At 35.0% G+C, this 24061-nt stretch overlaps 1 long non-coding RNA gene and 1 pseudogene across 8 annotated transcripts in view; both read left to right on the plus strand.

Moving 5' to 3' along the window:
• Positions 1-24061, plus strand: part of LOC149774272 (uncharacterized) — an 86337-nt gene that overhangs the window by 1238 nt on the left and 61038 nt on the right. For 2 of the 8 annotated variants that reach the window (XR_016416929.1, XR_016416921.1), the window contains exons 2-5: positions 5211-5301; positions 12276-12412; positions 12749-12796; positions 16484-16653. This is a non-coding gene — a long non-coding RNA (uncharacterized LOC149774272). The other 6 variants (XR_016416922.1, XR_016416924.1, XR_016416926.1 and 3 more) reach the window with 6 other exon arrangements.
• Positions 2198-12240, plus strand: LOC149774273 (uncharacterized; annotated as a pseudogene).

A 24061-nucleotide genomic window follows, 5' to 3' on the forward strand; every position in this document is an offset into this window, starting at 1 on the left:
TGGTATGGTCGTGTGCCTTTAAAGACGGAAATAGCAGAAGGAAATCGAGGGTCATGGGTGGAGCCAAGTATTTGGAAGTTTCGTACCTTCTCTCTTATATATTATGATTGAGAGGGTCCTATGTCAGAACGGGTCATGGGGGTAATCTAAGGTATTTTTGTCACTCTGTATGATTTTTTTCCTTCAGATTATTTTTTTTTTTTTTAACATCAAGCTCGCGTCGAGCACCTGTGGATATCTATAGCCTGACTCTACATTCCCGTTTGTTTGTACCCCTCTACCGATTTCAAAAACGAGAACATTTAATGTGATAAAAAGTTCACAGAACTAAGTCAACTGAATCATTGATTTATAATTTCTAACCTGACTGAGACCAGAATGGCACTAATGCTGGCATCCCCTGCACCATTTCATGCTTAACGGACTTTCCATACTAACACGGCGCCATATTGCGTACACTATAGGCTAGTTTATTTCCATCAAACAACATAATGACGTTCATCCTGTTCGGCAATGCTTCATAATTGCGTAAATTACATAACTTTGAGAGTTTGGAATTATATCCCTCTGCATACATGAACACAGAAATTAAACCGCTTGTTAAATCCACATGAAAAGCGCAGTTGTCATTTTCCTTTGCTTGATTCGACATTGTAAATATCGGAAGCAGACGACTTATGTATGTACATATGTAGTCGTGATACACCCCTTTGCTGAAAATGGACTTGTCCAGAAACTGAAAATGGATCCGAGCATGTCCGTCTACTGCACTGAAAACTTCCGTTAAGCATGAAACACGCATAAGATAACGGTGTTAGGGCCACTCTACTCAGATTAAGGTTAGAAATTATTCATCAATAAACGAATTGACTAAGTTCCTTGCACTTTTTATAACATTAAAGTTTTCCATTATTTAAATTGGTAGTGGGGGTACAAACAAACCGGTTTGTATTATCAAACTATAGATACGAGGGATAAATGGAGTGCAAGAAATATGTTCTGTTACAATTGCTGTAAGATGCCGCGTTTGCTGGATTGCTGAAATTGAGCATCAAAGTGTCGAACGCATTAATTTTCCTGTAAACGAAATACTAGACTATATATTTACGGTGTTACAAAACACCCAAATCCACCTAAATGCACCCAAAGCCACACAAAATCTACCCAAATCCACCGAAATCGACAAGATATTGACACACAAGTTTTTTCTCTTGTTCGACATTAATACAGTTTCATGCTTGATATCGACTCAAAGTAAGGTGTCGTCGAGATTAGCACATACTTCAAGTTCACCTTGGCGACGATGCATGAGTTGAACACTAAAAGTATGTGTACTAGTAGTTAATAGGGATACCATAGGGCAAATGTAGTTATATAAGGAAATACAGGGGATTGTACCCTGTGGCACTATATGGGAATTTAACATTGTGGGACACTTGGAATTTAACATGGGTCTATCTAGGGAAAAGTGTGGTCGAGGGACAAACCCAACAGAGACATACATAGACATAGACAAACAAACATGCACAGCTATACAGTGGACAAAAAAAAATTAGGCAAAGAGAATATACATCATTTTGAGGCAATGGAGTGGCCCTGAAAAGGGCCTTTGGGTTTCTAATTTATGTCATTCCTTGTTCTCCACCAGCATCTCATCTTCTCCATAACATTTTTCTTCTTCTTCTTTCTCCCATTCTCCTGCTTCTCCTTCTTCTCCTTCTCCTCTGTTTTCTTCTCACTCTCTTCCTTTTTCATCAACTTATTATGTGCTCTTATCTGCACCTTGTCCTCCCTTTCCTTTTTTTCCCTTTTTATCAGATCTTTTAACATTTCTTTGTTTTTTCTTAAATTATTGATCTTCATCTTGGCTCTTCTGAAACTATAAATTTCAGTCTCCACCTTTACTAAAATTTAAATTCCCATTGTCCCTAGACAGTCCCATCCATGTTCAGTTCCCATATAGTGACCCCAAGTGTCCCACAATGTTAAATTCCCATATAGTGCCCCAGGGTACAACACTCTGTTTTTCCTTATATAACTCCATTTGCCCAAAGGTATCCCCATTAACTACTCATTATGAATGTGTATTTGTGTTGTTTACCAAGTTCACTTACTTCTGTGAGTTGGATGACATTGTGAAATAAGACTTTGAATGAGAATTGTAATGTACATGCACAATATATTGTACGTCCATAGGATGCTATGTCTTGCTGTTTTGGAAATCATAGTGAATAAAGTTCTGTATCAGCCATCTATGTAATACATTTGCGAATTCCGAATTTGGTGTGGAAAGAATTTTGATTTACTCTTTTAAAACATATTCATATTCCTTTAAATGCCAACATTTTCATAAGTCTGCTGATTTAAATGAAACAGGAATTTATAAAGTAATGCATGCAAATTATAAAGTACCAAATTGTAAAAGAACAATTTATGAGAGAAAAATATATATTTCCTGAATAAACATACAAATATGTTAGCACATTAATTTCTACAATTTGTCATAATATTTCTAGTCCTTTCTGATGCTGGCCATTTCTGCTGGCTTGAGTTTTTCCTGACATTTTTGGAAGCCTTTGGACACTTAAAATTTATGTTGCTGATACTAATGAATCTGGATTTTGTAGGTAGTGGTAGTTTTGCTAGCACAAATTTATGTACATGTCTATATTTGTCAATTTGTGGCATACCATGTCATACTAGTTGTGGAATGGCATGCTACTCCATTGAAGGCGCTAGACGCTAGAAGTTTTATCAATACCTAGAACACTCCCATCTTCTTCTTCACAGTTTCTAATCATATCATCCATCAGTTGGTTTCTATAAACAATGACGGCAGGTTTCTTTTGTTTCATCAAAATTATTTCTTGGATGACAGGATTATTGTGAAGCTTCTTAAAACACTGACCACATCATGAATTATATTTATTCTGGAATTAATATTTTCTTCACATTTTCCTTTCCGGTTTCTGAGTTTTTCCTGTCATTTATTTGTTTAGCAGAGTTTGGATCAGTGAAACTGTCACCTCCCTCCCCTCCACCAATGGCTCTTTCCTGAAACAAACAAAAGGCTTTTATGTTGTTTTTTTACCCACTCCTGATACTATGTGTTGTTCTTTTAGTAAAAAAAATAAAAGGAATTTTGTAAGAACATATATTTATTTATTCATTTTTGTTTACGTTTTTTTTCTTTCTTTCTAAGACTCTTACTTCAAGGGTCCTGCATTCACAGGTCCTCTATTTTTTTCTGAGTATATTTTTATATGTTACATACTCCCAACAAAAGACATATTCATCAGCATCATCAATAACATGGTCCATACTTTCAGTGATCATGGCTGGTGATTTTCCTACTGTCCATATGTGTTTTGTGTATGTTATAATGTCGTGCCTGCTGTAGATTTTTTGGTTTGGACAGCCTTTATTTAGTTTAAAAAAATTTTTTCTTGTGATTTGATTGTTTTTATAAAGAAAAAAATGAAAATGTATTTTGTTTAGCTGAATTGTAATAATTTTCTCAGGTACTTGTGCATGTATCGTTGCCTTTGGCTTTATTTTCTGATGCCTGCATATGTATATCCAATCATATCCTCACCCCATAACTAGTAAAATAAAAAAATAAAAAAAAATATTTTAAAAAAAGGCAGCCAAAAAGTTGCAAAGAATAATTTTTTTAAAGTAGCATTATTTCTATATTATAGCTTCTTAGAACAATCTATTATTTTTTTTTTATTAAACTATTATTTCTATAAATAGTGATTTTGTTTTTTAACATAGAGCCCAACCAGTTGATGTTAAAGATTGCCTTGCATACTTTGGTTGTTCATTTATGTTTTTTATTCAGTTAATAATATTAGCAATTTTTATATTTTTTGTGAGAGGAGATTTATTCCCACCTCCTTTCTACCCTTGTACAGTTATTCCTGGTAAATAATGTAGTTTTCCTTTCCATTATCCTATTTAAAATTTTGTAAAAATTAGGAGATTAATCCATCCGATCCTGTAGCTTTTCCATGCCTTGATTTCTGGATTGCCTCTTCAATTTCCTTCCCTTTAATTTTTTCATCACACATATATTTACTATTACTATTAATTTTATTAAAAACCTTCCCCTTAAAGTACTCTTTGCTTTGTTTATCTGGAATGTTTTGCAATGTGTATAAATTCATATAATATGTTTGTATCTGTCTTAAAATTTTGCTCTTGTTCATGTACATAATGTCATTTATACTAAGTTCTTTTAGAGTTTTTTTTTTCAGTTCCTTTCCATTTTTTCAGCACCTTTCTGTATCTTTTCTCTCTTATAAAGTCCCATATACATAGTCACTCCGACTTTTCCATTTCCCCATGAAGAGTCCATTTGATTTTGAGATGTTAAGTTTTCCTCGAGAAGCTTGGGAATACAATTTTGACCAAAACAAATATGTTTCAATAGATTTTTCAGTACAACAGAAGCCCGTACTGTGGTCTGCAAATAAAGAGACTTTACAGGACTCTGTTGTACTGGGAATTTGGATGCCAATGATTTCCTTTTCTGATTGTATTCTATCTGCAAAGGATTCAGTTACTAATGCATGGCCCTCCTAAACACGGCAACGTTATGCAAAGTCAAAGTCATGCTGCATTTTACATGTAGTAGATTATGGCATTGGAATGCAACTGAGCTACTGCATTGTAAATATTGTGTTGCCATAAGATTTTGCAAGATGCAGTGAGCGTTAGATTTTGCATATACATGGTGCCTTGCATACTGCATGTGAAAAACGTGACCATGCTATGTAAAGAGGGGGCTTCCGTATTGGTCTTCTTAAGTCAAGACAGTCCTGTGGCTGAGAGTCATAATTACATGTATATCTTTAATCTAATGGCCATGAAACTTTCCATATATAAAGTAGACTTATGGTTAATTAGGTTGATGCTAATAATAGGTTAATACCTAATAATAGCAAAGAGTATTCTGGACCATTCCTGATATAGACTGTATCAAATGAGTTATGTTTGTTTACATTCAACTTCTTGATTTTCCTTTTGCCACATTTTGTACATTAAATATTATTTGGCTGAAGTGTATATCTTCTGGTATTATTCCTTTGGTCTTGATATTGGTGTAATGGTAATTAGAAGAACATAAGCTGAATATTATAAATATGCATTATAATTGTGCAAAACTGTGATACATAGATTTAAATTATGAACTTTTGTACTTGTAGGCTGTATTTCCACTGTTGTTTGGTAAGACACTTCCTGCATTGCAAGAGTGTGTTTCAAAAGAAGGGAAAGACAAATTTCAGGATAATTAGGGTAAGTGAGTACTTGTACAGTTTGTAAGAATGTTTTATCAATTGTTACTTTGAACATTACAATTGTCAACAATTATCTGATCATGATGGTTGAAGTAAGTGCAGTTATAACATGGTAGCATACATGCCAACCATTACACTTTTGGAATAATCATTGTGCTTTTTTTCACTAAATTATTCTTTATGCATAAACTTATATGGATTACGCTTTTTCAGTACATATATCCACCTTCCCAAAAAAATCAGTTATTTGTTTTCTCGTTTTTATTAACATCCCATTAATCCCACAGACCATATTTTAGAAAAGACAGCTTCTGCGTAACTACATTATAAGAGTACACAGGTCCATGGACTTGCATGCACATTCCTAACAGTATTATGTTCTATTTATAGCAACTATCCTATTACCAAGAAACATACTGGTTCAACTTTAAAACTTTTGACTTCATATTCTGTTTATAGCAGCTGTATGGCTTAGTGAGGAGAGAACAGATTGGTTTTCTAATTTGTAATCTTTACTTGCAGATTCTTTGTTCTAATTCATATTTAGTACAGAACCAGTCTATAGGTATTTGGTGCTAAAAAGTATAATTTAGTTCAGTCGATGTGTGTATGAGAGCAAAAATATCTCCTTTCAGATTATTTGACAGATGGATTAGAAAAAGGCAAAAATTAAACAAACCAAAAAATAACAGAATCCTCCAAAGATGAAGATATGAGGGCAGCATCACATGGTGTCTTCTGCAGGCCATGTGGAAAGAATTTTACTATTTGGCCCTAAAAGTCTTCAGATGGATTCTAGTTGATGTGTGTTTTTGAGCACATATATCTTTTCCAAGAATTTCACAGATGGATCAGAAAAAGACAAAAAACCAAATCCTTCAAAGAGTTAAAAATGAATACATGAATGGCATAATACAGCATTCCATTCTAGGGCAGCATCATGCTCATTGCAGTCTGTGAGGAAATGATTTTAATATTGGACATGGTGGTAAATTTCATGTGGAGAAACACTTAAAAACAAAGAAACAGATTGAATTAGCTCGTCTTACGAACTCCAGTACTAAGGTAACTTCTTATTTACAGCAGAACTCAAGTGTGGACATAAATGTTATAAATGCAGATGTGCTATTTACCGAGTTCTTAATAGAAAGATAATGAAGATCTTGCTATTGGTACAGAAGCAAGAGAATTCATAAAACACAATTCTACTCTTGCTGTGAAGGTGTTCTATGATAATGTTAGAGATTATTATGCTACAGCCTGTGATTACATGCTCCAGAAATTCCCACATGGAGACAAAGTGCTTTTAAATGCTTTGTTGCTGATGTAAATGAGAGACAGTCAAAAAGCTTTAATAGTGTTTGATTCTTTGTCAAGAGATGTCCCTTTCTGTTGCCACCCTTGTCTACCTTGGCTGATCTGGAAGGAGAATTCCTGAAGGATCAGATTGGGATTGTACCTGACAATATACTTAATGCAGATAGACTTGATGTGCAATGGCACCTTATTTCCCAGCTAAAAGACACAATTACTGGAATATATAAATTTCCTCCTCTTTTTTAGGTTATTAAAGGAATATTGGTTCTTTACCATTCTAATGCTGACTGTGAGAGATTGTTCAGCATTGTTAACAAAAATAAAACTGAATTCAGATCCAGGCTCAGTAACCCAGTACTTAGTGCTCTACTGGTGTGCAAAACATTCATGGTCTCAGCTGGTACAAAGTGTTTTAAAATGCAACATGATAATCTGTTGCTTTCTAAACCTAAAAGTGCTACATATGAAATCTTGAAGCAGTAAAGGATGTAAAAAGACGAGAGGGGCAAATAAATCATTGTTCATTGAATGTTTAGCATGTTATATGTGGATTACTCTTTTTCTGCTTGGACTCCTCCTTTTGTCCACCTGGAATATAATTTTTGCTCATCAGGGGTTGGCATGTATGTGGTAAGGATGACATGTATGCATGTAGAAATCCATGTGTTGTTCTACAGTTGAATGTATGGAGTGTCAAATAGGCCACATATAGCTAAAGAGTGTAAACTTGTTTGTACACATTATTTTATACATACACCATTCCCTCGATAACTCGCGCACATCGGGGTCCAGAAACATCGACCACACTATAAGTGAGGCACGAGTTATCGAGGGACCTATAAAATAAGCCCAAAACCAATAAAGTGACGACATAACGGAAAAATAAGGGGGGGGGTAGGCAGATTATACTGTTGAATACTCACTTTATAATCGTTCTGAGATTAACTGTGAATAAATATCTCTTCATAACGGTGTACTTTATTATTTCCTCATAGGACAATATTAATTTCAGGATAAATTACAGTATATTGAGGCGATCATCGAAAACATTATTCCACGTGGTTTCCGTTTGCTTAACATGTGTACCACTTTACATATTGTGTACTACGTCACTAATTTTTATGTTGAATTGGGTACATTCTAGTTTTATTGTTTGATCCAAATTAGACGTTTTTTATATACAAAAGATCGACTCTTTTCGAGAAACAGTGTCGATCGAACGATAGATATATAGAATTGAATGCGATAGAAGTAAATTTGAAAACAAAAAAAAACAAGGGTTAATCAGTACTAACATATTTAATTGGTCTACAAATTTAAAACAACGTAAATTAGAACAAGTTAATACTTGCCGTTTGTGCCACGCTTGACAAATATCAATTCACTTTCTGAAAAAATCAGTTAATTTTTTGTGTGTGTGTTACTCCTTGGTTTCTCTGCCACTGAGCAAAATCCCTCAGATTTCTCAACTGCATGAGCTTTACGTAGTCAACATTTTGGGTCTCAAGCCACCTTACGGCAGTATCAAAATATTTGATTGCTTCCTGTGCAGAGGGGTGGGGGGTGCAACATCTGCATCACTTTCAACACTTGTGTTACTCCAGTTAGAATCGTCTTCTGCTGCAAATTTGTTCGTTATAGAATTAATTATAGTTTCATCTGACATGTATTTGGCTGTGGGGCAATCATTGTCAGCACAATCCACTCCTCCATATCATCAAGAGAAACGCCCATCTCAGGACCATGAGTCTGTACAAATTTCTCCCAAACATCCTCAGCATTAATGACATCAGTTTCACTGAAACATTCAAAGTCACTATCATCGTCGTTGTCTCTGTTACTGTTTTGCTTTACGTCAAAGGCAGCTCCAAGACCCTTAATCCAGCACCTCAGGTCTCTTGTAATCGATTTTTTTTAAAATGCAACAAACACTTCCCCAAGTTGTTGATCAAAACAAAGCCGGCATGTACATGTAATTAGGTTCTCACAGAAGTACTCATGGGTTTCGATGTGACGGTCGATTGACTCTTTTCATGTTTTCAATGAACAGAATATATTGTGATTATAATGTTTACACTGAAACGGAATTAAAGGATTAGAACGTGACTTTCACACAGGAAGATGTTTAATTGGTGTTTACTTCATTCTCTGTTGCCACCTGTTAGCATTTACCAGAAGTTTTCATTGATCGCTATTTCACCAGACTGTTCATTTACAGTATACTGACAACTCTTTATCATAAAAACTTACATAATGTATGATATCTTTAAACAGAGGTCTCGCTAGGATTTTAAAACTGGGTCTTTCTGCCTCTGAATTCAATCACTAAATATCAGTACATTTTCTCACTCGGCCACCAGTCAAAGCCTTTGAACTAGCCGCCTAGCTGTTGCATCATGTTCTTTTTTTTTTTTTAATGTATTCTTATAAAATGGCAACAGTACATCAAAGAGTCTTTCAGTCACTGAATTCTGTCATTGTAAATATCAACACAGTTAACTGATCAACACATTTTCCCACAAAGCAGGTGGCTGAAACAGGACCGGCAAATCTTTGAATTTTCCCGCGCACCTATTACATGCGTACGGAGGACTCCCGCCTCAGTGATTTTCTGCGTCCCAGATCAAAAATTGACATCCAATTACGGGTAATTAAGCGTTTTCGAGATCTCTGAAATTAATTCTTCTTTAGAACTTGCAAATTTCAAAATATGGATTATATTTTTACGGGCATTAATCACCATTTTCGATGATAAAACGAGCAATGTATCGAGGTTTAATTTATCAATTCTTATCGTAATTTGTTCATGTTCAGTATATTTTAAAGATATTTGATATACATTTTCTCTGGAAAAAATCGGGAGCCAAGACGGACACCGCATTATAAGCGGGATCGCGAGTTATCCGGGCGCAAGTTATCGAGGGAGCAGTGTATATTTAGTGCTTTAGTGACGTGTTTGATATTTCTTTTCAGTATTTATTGATATTGTTTTGTTTGTGATCTTTGAACACTTTAGGTAAGTTGGTTATTATCATCCTGCCATAGAGTGATTTGCATAGACTTGGGGTGTTTCAAAAAGAAGGATGTTAAGTATGATTTGATACTGCTGGTGGTCTACACAGTCGAAAATATAGGCAAGACATGAAGGACATTTGTAAGTCCAGAGATGATAAGGTGTAGCATCATTGTAGGGACAAGATTAAATACCCACCAGTTGATAAAAAAGAAAGGATGTATGCTGGAGGCAAAGCTACCAAAATTGTTGTTCATCACATTCTTATACAGCGTAATAGGAAGTTACACATGTTTCATGATAATAAGATAATGTATCATTTAAAATCAGACAATTTGTTGACATTTTGGATGGTTACAGAATTATAAACTTAGACTGTCTAAAATATCCTGTGATAGAAATCTCCAGTCAGTCTGTTTTTATGAGGAGGGCATGGAAGATAGACTTGTAATATTGCATACCAGAAGTAATAAAAGGGGACTTGTAAACATTTTATGGTGTATTTGCCATGGTAGTGGGAACAAATTTAAAATGAATATCAGATCAAACCTGAACGAATGGACAAATGCTGATATCAGAGTGCAAGCTGTATGGAGAAATATCTAAACTAGTGGTGGAGCATCTTCACCAAATGAACTAATAGACACTATTGCAGCTGCAGGTGTGGGTAAAAACATGTTCTCTTCCCTTGAGCTCAAGACTGGGACATGGTGGAAGTCTATCCTGGAAATGATGAAAGCTGGGGCAGAAGAGAAAAGACATTTTACATGATGGGGTGATTTTTATAAGAGTGTGCCAGTTATCACTGTGGTTTATGATATAGATGGAATCATTGAATACATAAGCATACATACAATTCACTGAGAGGCGTAGATGTCATAATTGGTGCTGAAACAAAAATTTGCTTTCTTTAGGAGTATGCACAAATTTTTATATATATATGCCAGCAAGCTGAACAAAAGATTTGTCAACCACCAGAACATGTCTGCTTTAAAAACTGGAGTGAGAGCTCACGGTCAGTGGAGGGTGATATGATAGTTGAAGGGTTGAAAAAGATTGTCTCTGGTCATAGTTTAAGATACATTGGATCATTTCTGATGGCGATAGCTATGTTGATGCCAAAATTCAAGAGAGAGTGCCATTGTGGGGTCAATATGTAAAAAAAAAAACTAGGATGTGCAAACCATGCATGTAAGAGTTTGAGAATTGCATTAGAGAAATTGGTACAAGAAAAGCCACATTATAAAGGAAGAGGAAAAATAACCAAGATAAACTGAACACCACTTACTATAGCTGTTCTGTGTGAATACAAAATGAGAACCAAAGAGAAAAATGACAAACTCTTTGCAAAAGACATACATAACTCCATGAAGCATGTTTTAAATTTCCAAGATGACAACAAATTTTTGCAATAAAATGCCTAATTTGCATGAAAAGTCTGATGTTTGTACTAGTGATGATGATGTAGAGGCTGGCAGTTATGATGATGAAATCAACAGCATTTTAGAAGGTCAGAGTGAGGTTTTGATCCATTTGAAATGTTTATACAGCGTATCTATAAAGAAAAATGCATCTGAATCAATGAAATGCTCCCCAAACTGCACCTTCTACAGACCTGTTTACCTGTATGAATTCAACTTATTTTGTATGGATGAAACCTGAAAAATACTATGGATCGATTAGGCAAGACTTCAGAAAACGGCAGAATCAGCATAAAACTTCACTCCTTAACAATTTATTATCATAATCTTGTTAAAATACTAACTATTAATTGACCCATACTTTTCAGGATGATTTTAGTTATGAAATATATGGATTGAAAGACAATAATAAGCATTTGCCTTGTTTGCATAGCTGATTTGTGTTGATAAAGCATGAACACCCAAACTAGGCAGGGACATTTATTACTGCTGTGTTAGTTATAAGGACCCTATTAAACTTAAAAATATTATGTTATCCCCCTTCCACCAATGAAATGGTCACTCAGCTGCCTGGGGCTACCCAAAGTCACAGGTAATTAGTATAGTCACATTAGTCCTATAATGAACTGTACATTTTTTAAAAATGCTGACAATTATTGATGGTCACAATGAATATTGCTTATGTTTTATATTAAGCATAGTTCTATATATATTGTGAGTTTGGTTTCAAGCCTATGCCATATGAATACTTGTATTGAAAAGATGCATGTACCAGTAAATTGTCAGGTGTTTATAATAATCAGCATAAGTTCTGAAATTATAACATATTAACATAATAACTGAATGCAAACTCGACAATTTTCTCACTTATTGGTACAAACGACTCATCACACGATTATCAAATAGTTGATATAAATTGATATTTTTAAGCTGGTTTGTTTTATGCACCTGTAAGCTCCACTAATCCAGGTAGTCATTATTCCATGGCCTGGTCACTCCTATTATTTGCATGCAGTTATGACTAGAGCAATTAGTTAGGAATGCAATTACAAAATCTTTTGAATGTCCACAGTCCAAAAGTATTACGCTATGAAATAATAATGTGTTTGCACAATGCAAATTTTTTTGCCAGTATACATTTATCTCTTTCATTGACTATATGTGTGTCAATACTGGAGTATGCTTCATTACATACGTAATGTTTATTCCTTATATTTGTAGTTCATCACACAACAAGGCAGATCCAGAGAATGGTGACAAGTGGGAGAGAACTGGCATCCAATGATCTCGAAAATAACGGATTAACTTTTATTGGATTACCACAAGCATGACCGAGTACTGAACAGTACATGTGTACAATAAGTTTTCTGTCACTCATTATTGTGTTTACTCTTCTAGTCTACCAGACTTTTTGCATCAGCTTGGTCAAATCTCCATATTTTGATAGCACTGAGTTCTGATCAAATAGGGCACATATGCACTTTGCAACACATTAGTTAACTCCTATTTTCTGTTTCTATTCCAGGTTTTAGTCAGGTTATGGGATGTAATATAGTTCATCTTATATGTTCTATATATTATGCTATAAATATTTAGACTAAATAGTTTATTTCATGTTTGTATGTGCTTATAATGTCACGTGTAAAATCAATCATTTATTAGGCCTAATGAATAAAATCACATCTTTATTGCAGCTTACTAAGAACTACTTTTAAATGGCTTCAAACCACGACTTCACATATGTAAGTCTATGCATGTTCTATAAATCTTTACATGTTAATATATGTATTATGCATATCATTAAGGTCCTAGCTAATCCAGACTATACATATGTTTTATTGTTACAGGCAGCACACTTGGCCTCATACTCAGTAAGATCCATGTGCAGACATCTACATACAAAATGTGTGGGCAGGAGCATCTTTCATAAATTGTGTTGATAACCTGCAAGATGATTTGCTGAAAGGTTGTTGGAAGTTTATTGATATTAGATGGTAAATTGGTGTAATGATGTAATAGATTTGATACCCGTTATGAGTTTTGACAGATTATAACATTATCATTTCCTTGCATGCATTTACATATTTCTACCTTTATGTGTCAGTTTTTCTCATGTACATTGTTAGGATTAATTATCCAGTTTGGCTAATTCTAGAGGGTCTGTACTAGCCGACACAGGGCTTCACTGGCTGACAGATTGTTAATTACTCCATACAGCGTGTGGTATTTCTTTCAGTAGTCAGATATTTTGACTATTTAATTAACTTGTTATATCTGCTGTTGACATAAATTAGGTGCATGAATGATGCAAAGTTTTGATCTTGTAGTCAGGGATTTTTTGAGTCATTTCTTGTAGACCCCCAATCAAAATAACTTCGATATACATTAGACATGTGTCTAGAAACAAATAAATGTGACCTTAATGGAGTGTGAGGTCATAAAGCAGTGTATTTATGTTTAGAAAGAAATATCAGATGAGAATGCTAAGCCAAAATGTGCACCGAAAAGTTACATGTTTCCTCCAATGTGGGAATGTGAGAAAGCATGCCAGTAGCTTCCAGTGGATTGTTGGTTCTTCCCAGGATTTTCCCCAAGTTTTTCCTCCAACATTTATACTGGCCACATTGTATGGCCTATCTTGTGCTGAAAAATGACATTAAGCCCAGCAACACTACATTTTCCGAATTTTAGTCCATTTACTGTGGTATGTTGGGGTGAGGGTGGGGCATATAATTTGCAGTAGTTTAATTAATGAACATTTATACTCCCTATTTATGCTGACTTTTATCATATGTTCTTAAAATAACATTGCACTATAACATAAAGTGTAACTTTTCCATATGTGTTTACTTACAAGTTACGGGTCCTGAGTGGCCGAGTGGTCTAAAGTGCTCCCTGTTACGGATCACTGCCATCTCACCTCTGTCTGCGTGGGTTCGAGTCTCAGATTCAGCAGATGTGGGTATGTGAGAAAGCTTGCCAGTAGCTTCTCGTGGGTCGGTGGTTCTTTCCGTGGTTTTCCTGGGTTCTTCCTCCACCATTAATATTGGCCTCCATGTATAGCCTATCGTGTGCTGAAAAATGGCGTTAAACCCTACAACAACAACAACAACAATTTACAAGTTATTTATTTTTTTCGAAGATGCTACCACCCTATTAATATAAATTTGTACCTGAATTGGTGTGTTCATTATATTTTAGGAATAAATTATCTTGGGTGAGTATTTATTGAAGTGTAACTTTTACCCATTTACTCCAAGTCATTCTTTATTTGCTGTTTACATCAAAAGAGTTAAATAGGCTTACCAGTATATTGTATTATTCAAAATAGGGATTTGGTTTGCTTTCTAAGCATTTTGATGTATCCTAAAATTATAAAATATTTGGTCCATTATCTGTAACATCTGCTGGTGACTCTGGCTGTAATTACAGGTGGTTGAAAGATAATATTAAAGCACAAATTGATTATTTATTAAAATTAAATTATATTGTACATCCTGATGTATACTGTTTGGGGAGGTCAGGATTTTACTTGAATATGTAGCTTGGGAATTTGTGTGGGGATGGGTTGGGGTGTGTGTGTGGGTCTTGCTGTCAGGTTGGCAGGACTGAAAATAGACCAAAGTTCATCAGAAATGATTGCTCTCTGATTGACAATAGGAATATCTGTGTTATCTGAAATTTGGTCTGAGTTCAGTTTGGATTTCGTTATCTATGTAAATATATATAGGAACATTGATAGTTACTTGTCACTTGCAAGTATTGGTTATATGCAAATGACTATATTATGAGCAGACTTCACACATACACACACACACACACACACATACACACACAGAGCTTGCACTATTTCTTTACGGAAACATTGACATAAAAATAATATTGGCAGCAAACTATTCTGTTCTTTATAATAAATGGATCATTTTAGCATTACTTATTTTATATGCTGTGGATGTATATTGGTTGTCTCAATATAAATTAATGTATGATGTGGATAGGTATTGGGTATGTCATAATATAAATTAATGTATGATGTGGATGGGTATTGGGTGTGTCATAATATAAATTAATGTATGATGTGGATGGGTATTGGGTATGTCTTAATATAAATGAATGTATGATGTGGATGTGTATCGGGTATGTCTTAATATAAATTAATGTATGATGTGGATGTGTATCGGGTATGTCTTAATATAAATTAATGTATGATGTGGATGGGTATTGGGTATGTTTTAATATAAATTAATGTATGATTTGGATGTGTATTGGGTATGTCTTAATATAAATGAATGCATGATGTGGATGTGTATTGGGTATGTCTGAATATAAATTATTGTATGATGTGGATGTGTATTGAGTATGTCTTAATATAAATTAATGTATGATGTGGATGTGTATCGGGTATGTCTTAATATAAATTAATGTATGATGTGTATGTGTATTGGGTATGTCTTAATATAAATTAATGTTTGATGTGGATGTGTATTGGGTATGTCTTAATATAAATTAATGTATGATGTGGATGTATTCTATTAATACCTTGGTTTCTGGTTGTAAAAATTAGCATGTAGTTAATTTTTGTATTTCACATTTAAAGTTAGTGACATTTTATTGTGGCTGCAAATGGATAATTATGCATATGACTAGTAGTCTAACACAACATGAGATATATATCTTACTTTTATAGAAGATCCTATAAAAAATGTAGTTGAAAACAATAAGTGCACATAATTGCTGAAATGGGTTTTATGAACAATGTACATATAACACAATATATAGAATTCAGCCATTTGTGCCATTATGGGTTTATGTATCATTTCATGTAATTTATTTTCTGAAAACGCCTGGAACATTTTTATACAAATCATTCTGTTGGTGAACATATTCATTTTGGTCCTGGTCGAAGTTCTTAATGTTTGTTCATATTTGCATAGTAACAAATATTTAATATACATCTAAAATTATTATTTGTATTTTTAATTTGTTTTTATCTTCATACTTGTATGTGGGAAGATAGGTAGGTAGGTTGGCAGGCAGGCAGGTAGGAAGGTAAGTAGATAGGTATGGATGTATGCATATTTATAATACACAAAGTATTTAAATTCCCTGCATTTATCTCATTTGTTTGTGGTAGCAAATGGCATTTAGGATACATAATAATATTTCCATGCTACAGGATACATAGTACATACCACTATGCTATACTTGGGATATTGTGGTTGTATTTTGTGTCAACCAAGCATTAAATGTGCCTGTTGATATATGCACATTTCTCCACTTTGCTTTTGTTTGTAACATTTTTGTTTGATAGTATTAATTTTATTTAAGTTTTACAATGTTATATTATTGATAAGGGTCACCTTTTAGTTTGTCTGACATATTATCCTTCTTATTGACTTCATTCATAAGTGTTCCTACTTTATTTGCAGTCTGTGGCATACCAATTTGATCAGCATGAGAAATGTCAGAGGTGGTTATCAACATTACAGTCCTTGCATTCTCCACATGTCTCTGGAATCAGCCCGCATTTAGAAGTAGACAGCAGCAGCATTACAGACTGGCTTGCTGAAATGAAGCTTTTTGTACAGCTAGATTTTAGGTGAGATGAACACTAAATTCATTACCATTAAGATCATCTACCAGACCAGGCACCACTGAAGTAGCTTTTCTATATTCACTTGCCATGTGCATCTCATGTGCATTGCAAAGAGTTATAACTAGATGTTGATACAACCAACTCTGTTTAAGGGATATTTGGATCAGGTTGTCTATAAAGCTGTCAAAATTGTAGAAAACTTCTACCGGGTACCTGTCAATCCTAATGATCAGTTACCCTGGTACCCCATCAAAGGGAAATTGTATTAAATGTGTACAGACCTGATGTTAGCCTGCGTATTTTAAAATTCACAGTATCTAATATATATAAGTGCATACTGTCATATGCATATATAACTTGGCAGGATTACTGCAGACATGAACAAGATACATATATTTTTGCTACTAACCTGGTTCTGCAACCTGTCAAAATTCTTGTCACAAAAGGCAAAATTCATATAGATTAGAACCAGATTACAATTACAAAATATATTTGAAAAATTATTTATGTTCAGGACTCACTTCAACTATTCTACCTGTGTAACAGTGGCTGAGTGATCATGGACTGTAATTCTGTAATGGCATGATCATGTGCTCAAAGTGCTGCATTACGTTACCCTCACATTCTTCTTTCAAGGTTTGTAAAGCAGTGTTGATTTTTCTTTTTTCTGATCTGACATGTTTTAAAGTTTGAAAAGATCCATCTGCTCTAACATTTTCCGTCATATAACATCCACGACTCACTGTAAAGTGTTTCACTAAACATCTGGTGCCATTTTCTTTAATAGTATATGCTGGTCTGCTAACTAAAAAGCTTATCAGAATAGTGAATCTGAGGCAAAGTCCATATTTGAAGAAACCTGTTTGTTTTCTTGAAAATTGGTCATATACAGTTTGCTATAAAAGCAAATATGGAAAGTACTCTTAAGCTGTTCTTATGAAACAGTCATCTTTTTAAGAATATTCTCAAATGAACACGAGTGGAATTAAAGAGATGATAATGCAAATGTGAAAAACAACTTGTAAATACTTTATTTTTTATTTTTAATGACCCCAAAATGCATAATCTCTATGCAGGCAAGTGTAAAACATAATTTGGTGAAGAAAGCATAATGATAATGCCAGAAGCATAATGGTTGGCATGTATGAATACAGAGTCCAAGAATTCATCCTCATTGACTGATAAAGTTCTGAAATCATCCATCATCCCTTTCCTCGGCCTTACTGGATGCTTATTTAGAGACTGAGCTTGAGTTTTGAAGTAACACTTTGATCATACCAGTTTTTGAAATCTATTAAAGGTGTCTTTGTGTGAAATTTCAGTTAGTTTAAAATATTGGAAATACTTTGCATGCATATCTTGTCATGTTTTATTATTTTTACTGTTTGAAGTAATTTCATTTCACAAAAGTGTCCGATGGTGTAAATGCAGGACATGTCAGTCTTTAAGTGCCTGACATACGTATTAACTGTGTGGACATTTTTCCCCTATATTATTTCTCATTTCTTATGCATTGTTATGGTATTTTAGCAGTGTAAGTGGAAAGTTTTCTTATATCTATACTGGTTATATAGGGGCCCCGAGTGGTCTAAAGTGCTCACTATTACGGATCATTACCATCTCACCTCTGTTTGTGTGGGTTCAAGTCTCGGGTTCAGCCAATGTAAGTATGTGAGAAAGCATGCCAGTAGATTCTTGTGGGTCGGTGGTTCAATTATACTGGCCACCATGTATAGCCTATCTTGTGTTGTAAAATGGCATTAAACCCTATAGCAACAACAACAACATCTGGTCATATGGAAAAAAAGCTGTTGGTATGGTTGTTTGTCCATCCATCAGTTAACCAAAGTTTACTATTTCTGCTCCTCATAAGTTAGTTGGAAGATTGGCATGAAACTTTACATGCATTAAATATATGCTTTTGTTAGTCCTAAATAAAAATGGTGGCACGGGAACATCCAATATGGCCATCACAGTGACTGCATTAAAAATCTTGTTACTGCCACTCCAACTGAGTGAATCTTCAAATCAGCATAGGATTTTCAATAAAATATTTGTTATGATGTGTATTTTGATATAATATTGTTTGTGATGTGATGTCCTATATGGACACTATGGTCGCCAGCTTTAAAATCTTGTTATACCTACTTCTTCTAATTAATAAATGATATTTATTTAGGAGTTTGATCCAGAGACTTGTTATTATGATGTATTAATGGTCTTGTTTGAGAATGTTGCCAATACAACATCCACTATTTGCACCACAAAAAGTAATTATAAATTATTGTGTTTTTTCTTTTGCTGAAGAATATCAGAGGTGGTTGCAGTGCATTTGAAAGGAATAAATAATTCTGTTTGGAAATTATTTGAGTCCAGTACAGATTCATTCCATTCAAGAGACTCCTGCAGTATGCATTATTCCTTATATGTGCTAGATATAAAGACATACCAAAAAGAGAGAAAGAGAGAGAACTTCAACTGTATGTTTTTGTTGTAATTACTTCCATGTGTTTCAAGGACAGATAGCACATTTATGATGCAGACCATATACCATGTAATGTGCATGTAGTTTAGCAGTGATCCAACCATAAAACCCTCTTGTAATAACAAAGGCAATTAGAACCAAAAGGGCCAACATGGGCAATATAGGCCTTTAACTGGCATTAATATATTTAAAATTGGATCATGATAATTGATATTTTTTGTTAAAACCATTAAAGGTTATAAGCAAAATGACAGAAAAGAAAGTCAGTTTTTGTGTAATTAGTTTTATTCAGGTTTTGTATTCAGTGTAGTTTACATGTTGGATTTATTTGCATTTATGCAAGGTATGTGGAGATAACTCTTACAATTGCATGTATATTGAAACTGAAAAAAAAAGAACACCTAAGGAGTATTAAACTTATACCACAAAAATGCTATCAACCAGTCACACTCCTGTGTAAATGCCATCAACCAGTCACAGTTCTGTGTAAACAACCAAAAATTATAATCACGGCATTTTTATATTTAGTCCATGTTCATGTACATACTGTTGAAGCAGCAGAGAGGGTGAACAGACCATAGAATTCGGACAAAACAAATAAAACAAACAAATAAATCATCTCGTAGAAAGGTCAAGATTTTACAAATGAACTTTTCCTTGAGATGTTTTATTTTTGCAATGACCGATTGTACTAATAAAACCTCAGTTCGAAATAGTAGCTGAAAAAATAAAGTACTCTACGTGTTTATTTATTTCTTGTTTATTTTTTTGACGACCAACGTTGGTAGGTACCCTCTCTGCTGCTACTAATTTACCACCATACCAAGTTTGATGAATATTTTTCAACGCGTTCTCGCTGTCGTTTTTCCTCATCTGTTTCATCTTCATCTGAATCTTCGGAATTTGTTCTATGTTTCAAGTAATATTCAAGTTCTGATGGTGGTTTTTCTATTTTGGGATTTATGTTCTTTCTGTGTTTATAATATATCATCGAACTTCTGTATTCCTCTTCTGCTGATATTAATTAAATTATTATGTTATAATAAAATGGTACATCCAGAATCTCATACTGCAAGAACAGCACGAGAACGATTAGAAACAATTAAAAAATTTCTTCCTGTCAGAGACTCATTTAGAAAAAATCTGCAAGCGCAGCAAGAATCAAAAGTTGAGTTTGAAGAAGACACTAAAAAACTATTTAAACCCGTCACTGCAGCTACTGAACAAGTTACAACTGTCATCAAAGAAGATCTTCTTCCGGTATCAAAACAAACTGTGGTACAGGCTGAAAAAATAGCAAGAAGAACTAAACAGACAAAGAAGATTTTACGAGACCTTCCAACTGACATAGCTGCAGCTCAACCTCCACCTGTTGGTGAGGAAATACTTGAGGGTATTGGAGAACTTCGTACCGAAGTCGCCGATGTGAGAAAAAAACTTGCATCTAAATCCAAACCAGCAGGAGAAAACGTAGAATTAATTGCAAAATTTAACGAAGGAGTTGTTGAGGAAATTAGAAAAATTGAAAGAGAGAGATTACCTGAGATGATATTAGATAATATATCTAATAAATCTAGTATTTTAAAACCCCGTTATGAAAAAACAAATGATGATAATTTCATTAAATGGATATATCGCGTATATTACAACAAAAAACAAGCTAGAGGTCTAGAATACGAAAGACTTAAAGAAGAAGTAAAAAGACTTTATAGAGAGAGATGGGAACAACCAGAACAAGGAGAGTCCTACCAGTATCAGCTTCCTTCACCTCTGCAACAAATAGAACAACAACAACAATCTTCTTCGCCGCAGCAAAGGTTGAAGTCGGAAATTAAAAGGACTAAAGAGCTAATTAAATTACTCCCCTCGAAGAAAATTTCTGCACCGAAAATGACATTTACACCGACAGGTTCACCACATGGATTTCGAGAAGGTGACTCACCCCCGGCCACCGCTGAAGTACTTACTCCGGTAATGCAACCACCAGTATTTAAAACACCTCAAGATGAACCTAAAACAGGATCTGGTTTATGTCCTGATAATATCATCAATGATGTGTCACGGTTAGAAGTTCTCATAGGAGGAAAACGTGCCGGAAATAATTCACCAGAAATAACCAATGAAGCAGCTGATATTTGTCGGCGACTATTTCAAGGTGGCATCATGGATATCGGCGTTTACCGAGAACTTATTGATGAGCTCGTTGATGACTAGTTGTTAGATAAATGGTAAATAAAATAAGATGATTGTGCATGATGATCATCGTAAACCCACACAGGTTAGAGCGGTAAACTCACGATTACCAATCTATAGTGTTATTTATGGAAATGGACTTGGTGATGTTATTCAGGGATTATTTACAAGGATAGCTCCCAAAGTAGCACCTGTTGCAAAACAATTATCGATGAAGGCTATTGATATTGTTCGTGATAAAGCTCCTGGTGCAATTGTCAATGTTGCTGGTAAGGCGTTCTCGGCGATCAAAGAAAGACTAGCACGATTATTGCTACGAAAACAACAACCACCGGTGAAACTGGCAAGTACTGAGGTGATGCCTGCAGATGTCAGTAAAATAATAAATCAGGCTGCAAATCAAAAACTAGCGGCGATATCTGAAGAAGCAGAAAAAAATATAACAGCAAATTTAATAGCAGGAAGTGGTCTTCGTCGACGATGATCATCATTTGGAAAAATGGTAACTATAATAAAAATGTTCAGGCGCGAATCAGACCCAGCATTTGATATGGAGGCACCTGTCCTTAAGTACGAGTCAGTACGTGATTATCAATTTTATTCTTATGACGCAAGACTACCAAATCAGCGGGGGAGAATCGAATTACAGGTTCATGATACAAGTAGATATTTCTTGCCCGCTGAGGCGTTTATTGAAGTAGAAGGTAGACTTGTAACGAATGTTGTAGCTAATACGGCATATGCTGCTAATTTGCGTGTTGGTTTTGTCAACAACGGGATCATGGCATTATTTAGTGGCGCCACATATATGATTGATGGAAAAAATATTGAATCAGTTCAGAATGATGTCGACGTTGCTACAACAATAATTGGTCTAGCCAGATATTCTGACGACTTTACAAGATCAGCCGGTCCAACAATGATGTTTGCTAAGGATATTACCAACAACGCTGATCATGTTCAGTATACCAAAGTACTGGCAACACGAGCTACTTCAGTTGATCCACAACCAGCTGATTTTGAGCACGCAGACAGACCAGGTGCTGATTATGATATTATAAAAAGCGTTAATGCGACTTACAACCTGGGATTTGCAACACGCCGATCAGCACTGTCGGGAGATGATAGAAATTTTTCGTGTGCAATTCCATTATCTCACATCTTTGGATTTTGCAGAAATGTTAGAAAAGTCATCTTTGGAGCTAAACACACAATTGTGCTCGTAAGAAAAGGTGATGATAATGATGCAATCTGGCGAGGTGCTGGTGTTGCCGAGGGTAAAGTAAATATATCAAAACTTTCATTGTGGATGCCAGTAATGACTCCATCTATTACTGAGGAACAAAACTTACTATCTTTTATGGATCAAGGCGGTAAATCATTGCTATCATGGTTAACAGTAACCACAGATGCTGCTCAAAGCAATATTAATGGTTTATTTACATGGCATATAGCATCACAACAGGGTGTTTCTGCACCACGACATATTTTTATTGCACTACAAGATAATGCTCGGACGAATAATCAAGAACGTTCACATATGATATTTGACAACCTTGGAGTTAATGAAGTTTCCTTACGGATAAATGGACATCAAGAACCAGCCGAGGATATACAACTAAATTTTGTTCAAAATCATGTAGCGCGCGCATATCATCATTTAATGTCATTCATGGGACGTGATCAAAATATAGATACCGGGTTGCAAATATCACAACTAGATTTTACAGGTCTATATCCGATTTATTATTTTTCACTAGAACATCTTGATTTATCCAAACAATCTGTTGTTGATATACACTTTCGAGCTCATGTTACTAACCCTCCTCCTGATATACCCGGTCCACCAATTGTTCCCGGCTTCTACAGAGCGATCGCGGTCATACTTAGCGACAAGGCCATGTTACTTGAAGGTGGTAGTGGTCGAATGAGGGTCGTTGATGCACCGGTGGAAAATCTTTAATCGTGTTATTTAGAAAAATATATTTTATATAAAAATGTCGTATAGTCATGTTAATGTTACTCTGACCCCGGGTCAGGTAAAAAAGCTTCAATCAAAAACCGCCAACAAATGCGGGACTAAAATATCACTAAAACGAGATCATATTAGTGGTGGTCCAAACAAATTATCGCTGACAAATAATCAGATTAAACATTTCAATAAAGCCCTAGAATCAAAAACTGGAGTTCAATTCCATCTCTCCCCGAGCGCCATCAAAGACATGGTTAAAACCGGTGGTATATTTCCACTACTTGCGGCTATTCCGGCATTAATAGCTGCAGCTGCTCCAGCCGTAGCAAAAGCGGCCGCGTTAGGTGCTGTTGGAACAGCCGCTGGAATGGCACTAAAGAAAGCAACAGGGCGAGGATACAAAAAAAAGGGACGCGGTCTAAGATTACCGGGATCTCGTTGGGGGAGAGGCCTAAGGCTTCCAGGGTCATTTCGTTAGACGTTCCAGCATCAAATTTTGATTTACTTGATGCTGCTAAAAAATTAAAAATATCTGCCTTTAGAGGTGTTTTTATGCGAGATCAATTACCGAAACAACCAAACAAACTAGAAACAGGTATTATTAATCTTGACAAATGTTCCGGACCTGGTACTCATTGGGTATCATACGCGGTTGACCCGCGTGGAATTGTTTATTTTGATTCGTACGGGTTAGCTCCACCTGTTGAATTTGTCAAGTATGTCGCACCACTCCACGCAACAATCAGAGGTTCCAAAGTTTG

Source organism: Sinohyriopsis cumingii, unplaced genomic scaffold (assembly GCF_028554795.1).
Source record: "Sinohyriopsis cumingii isolate HCF-2022 unplaced genomic scaffold, ASM2855479v2 utg000360l, whole genome shotgun sequence".
Classification (NCBI taxonomy): domain Eukaryota; kingdom Metazoa; phylum Mollusca; class Bivalvia; order Unionida; family Unionidae; genus Sinohyriopsis; species Sinohyriopsis cumingii.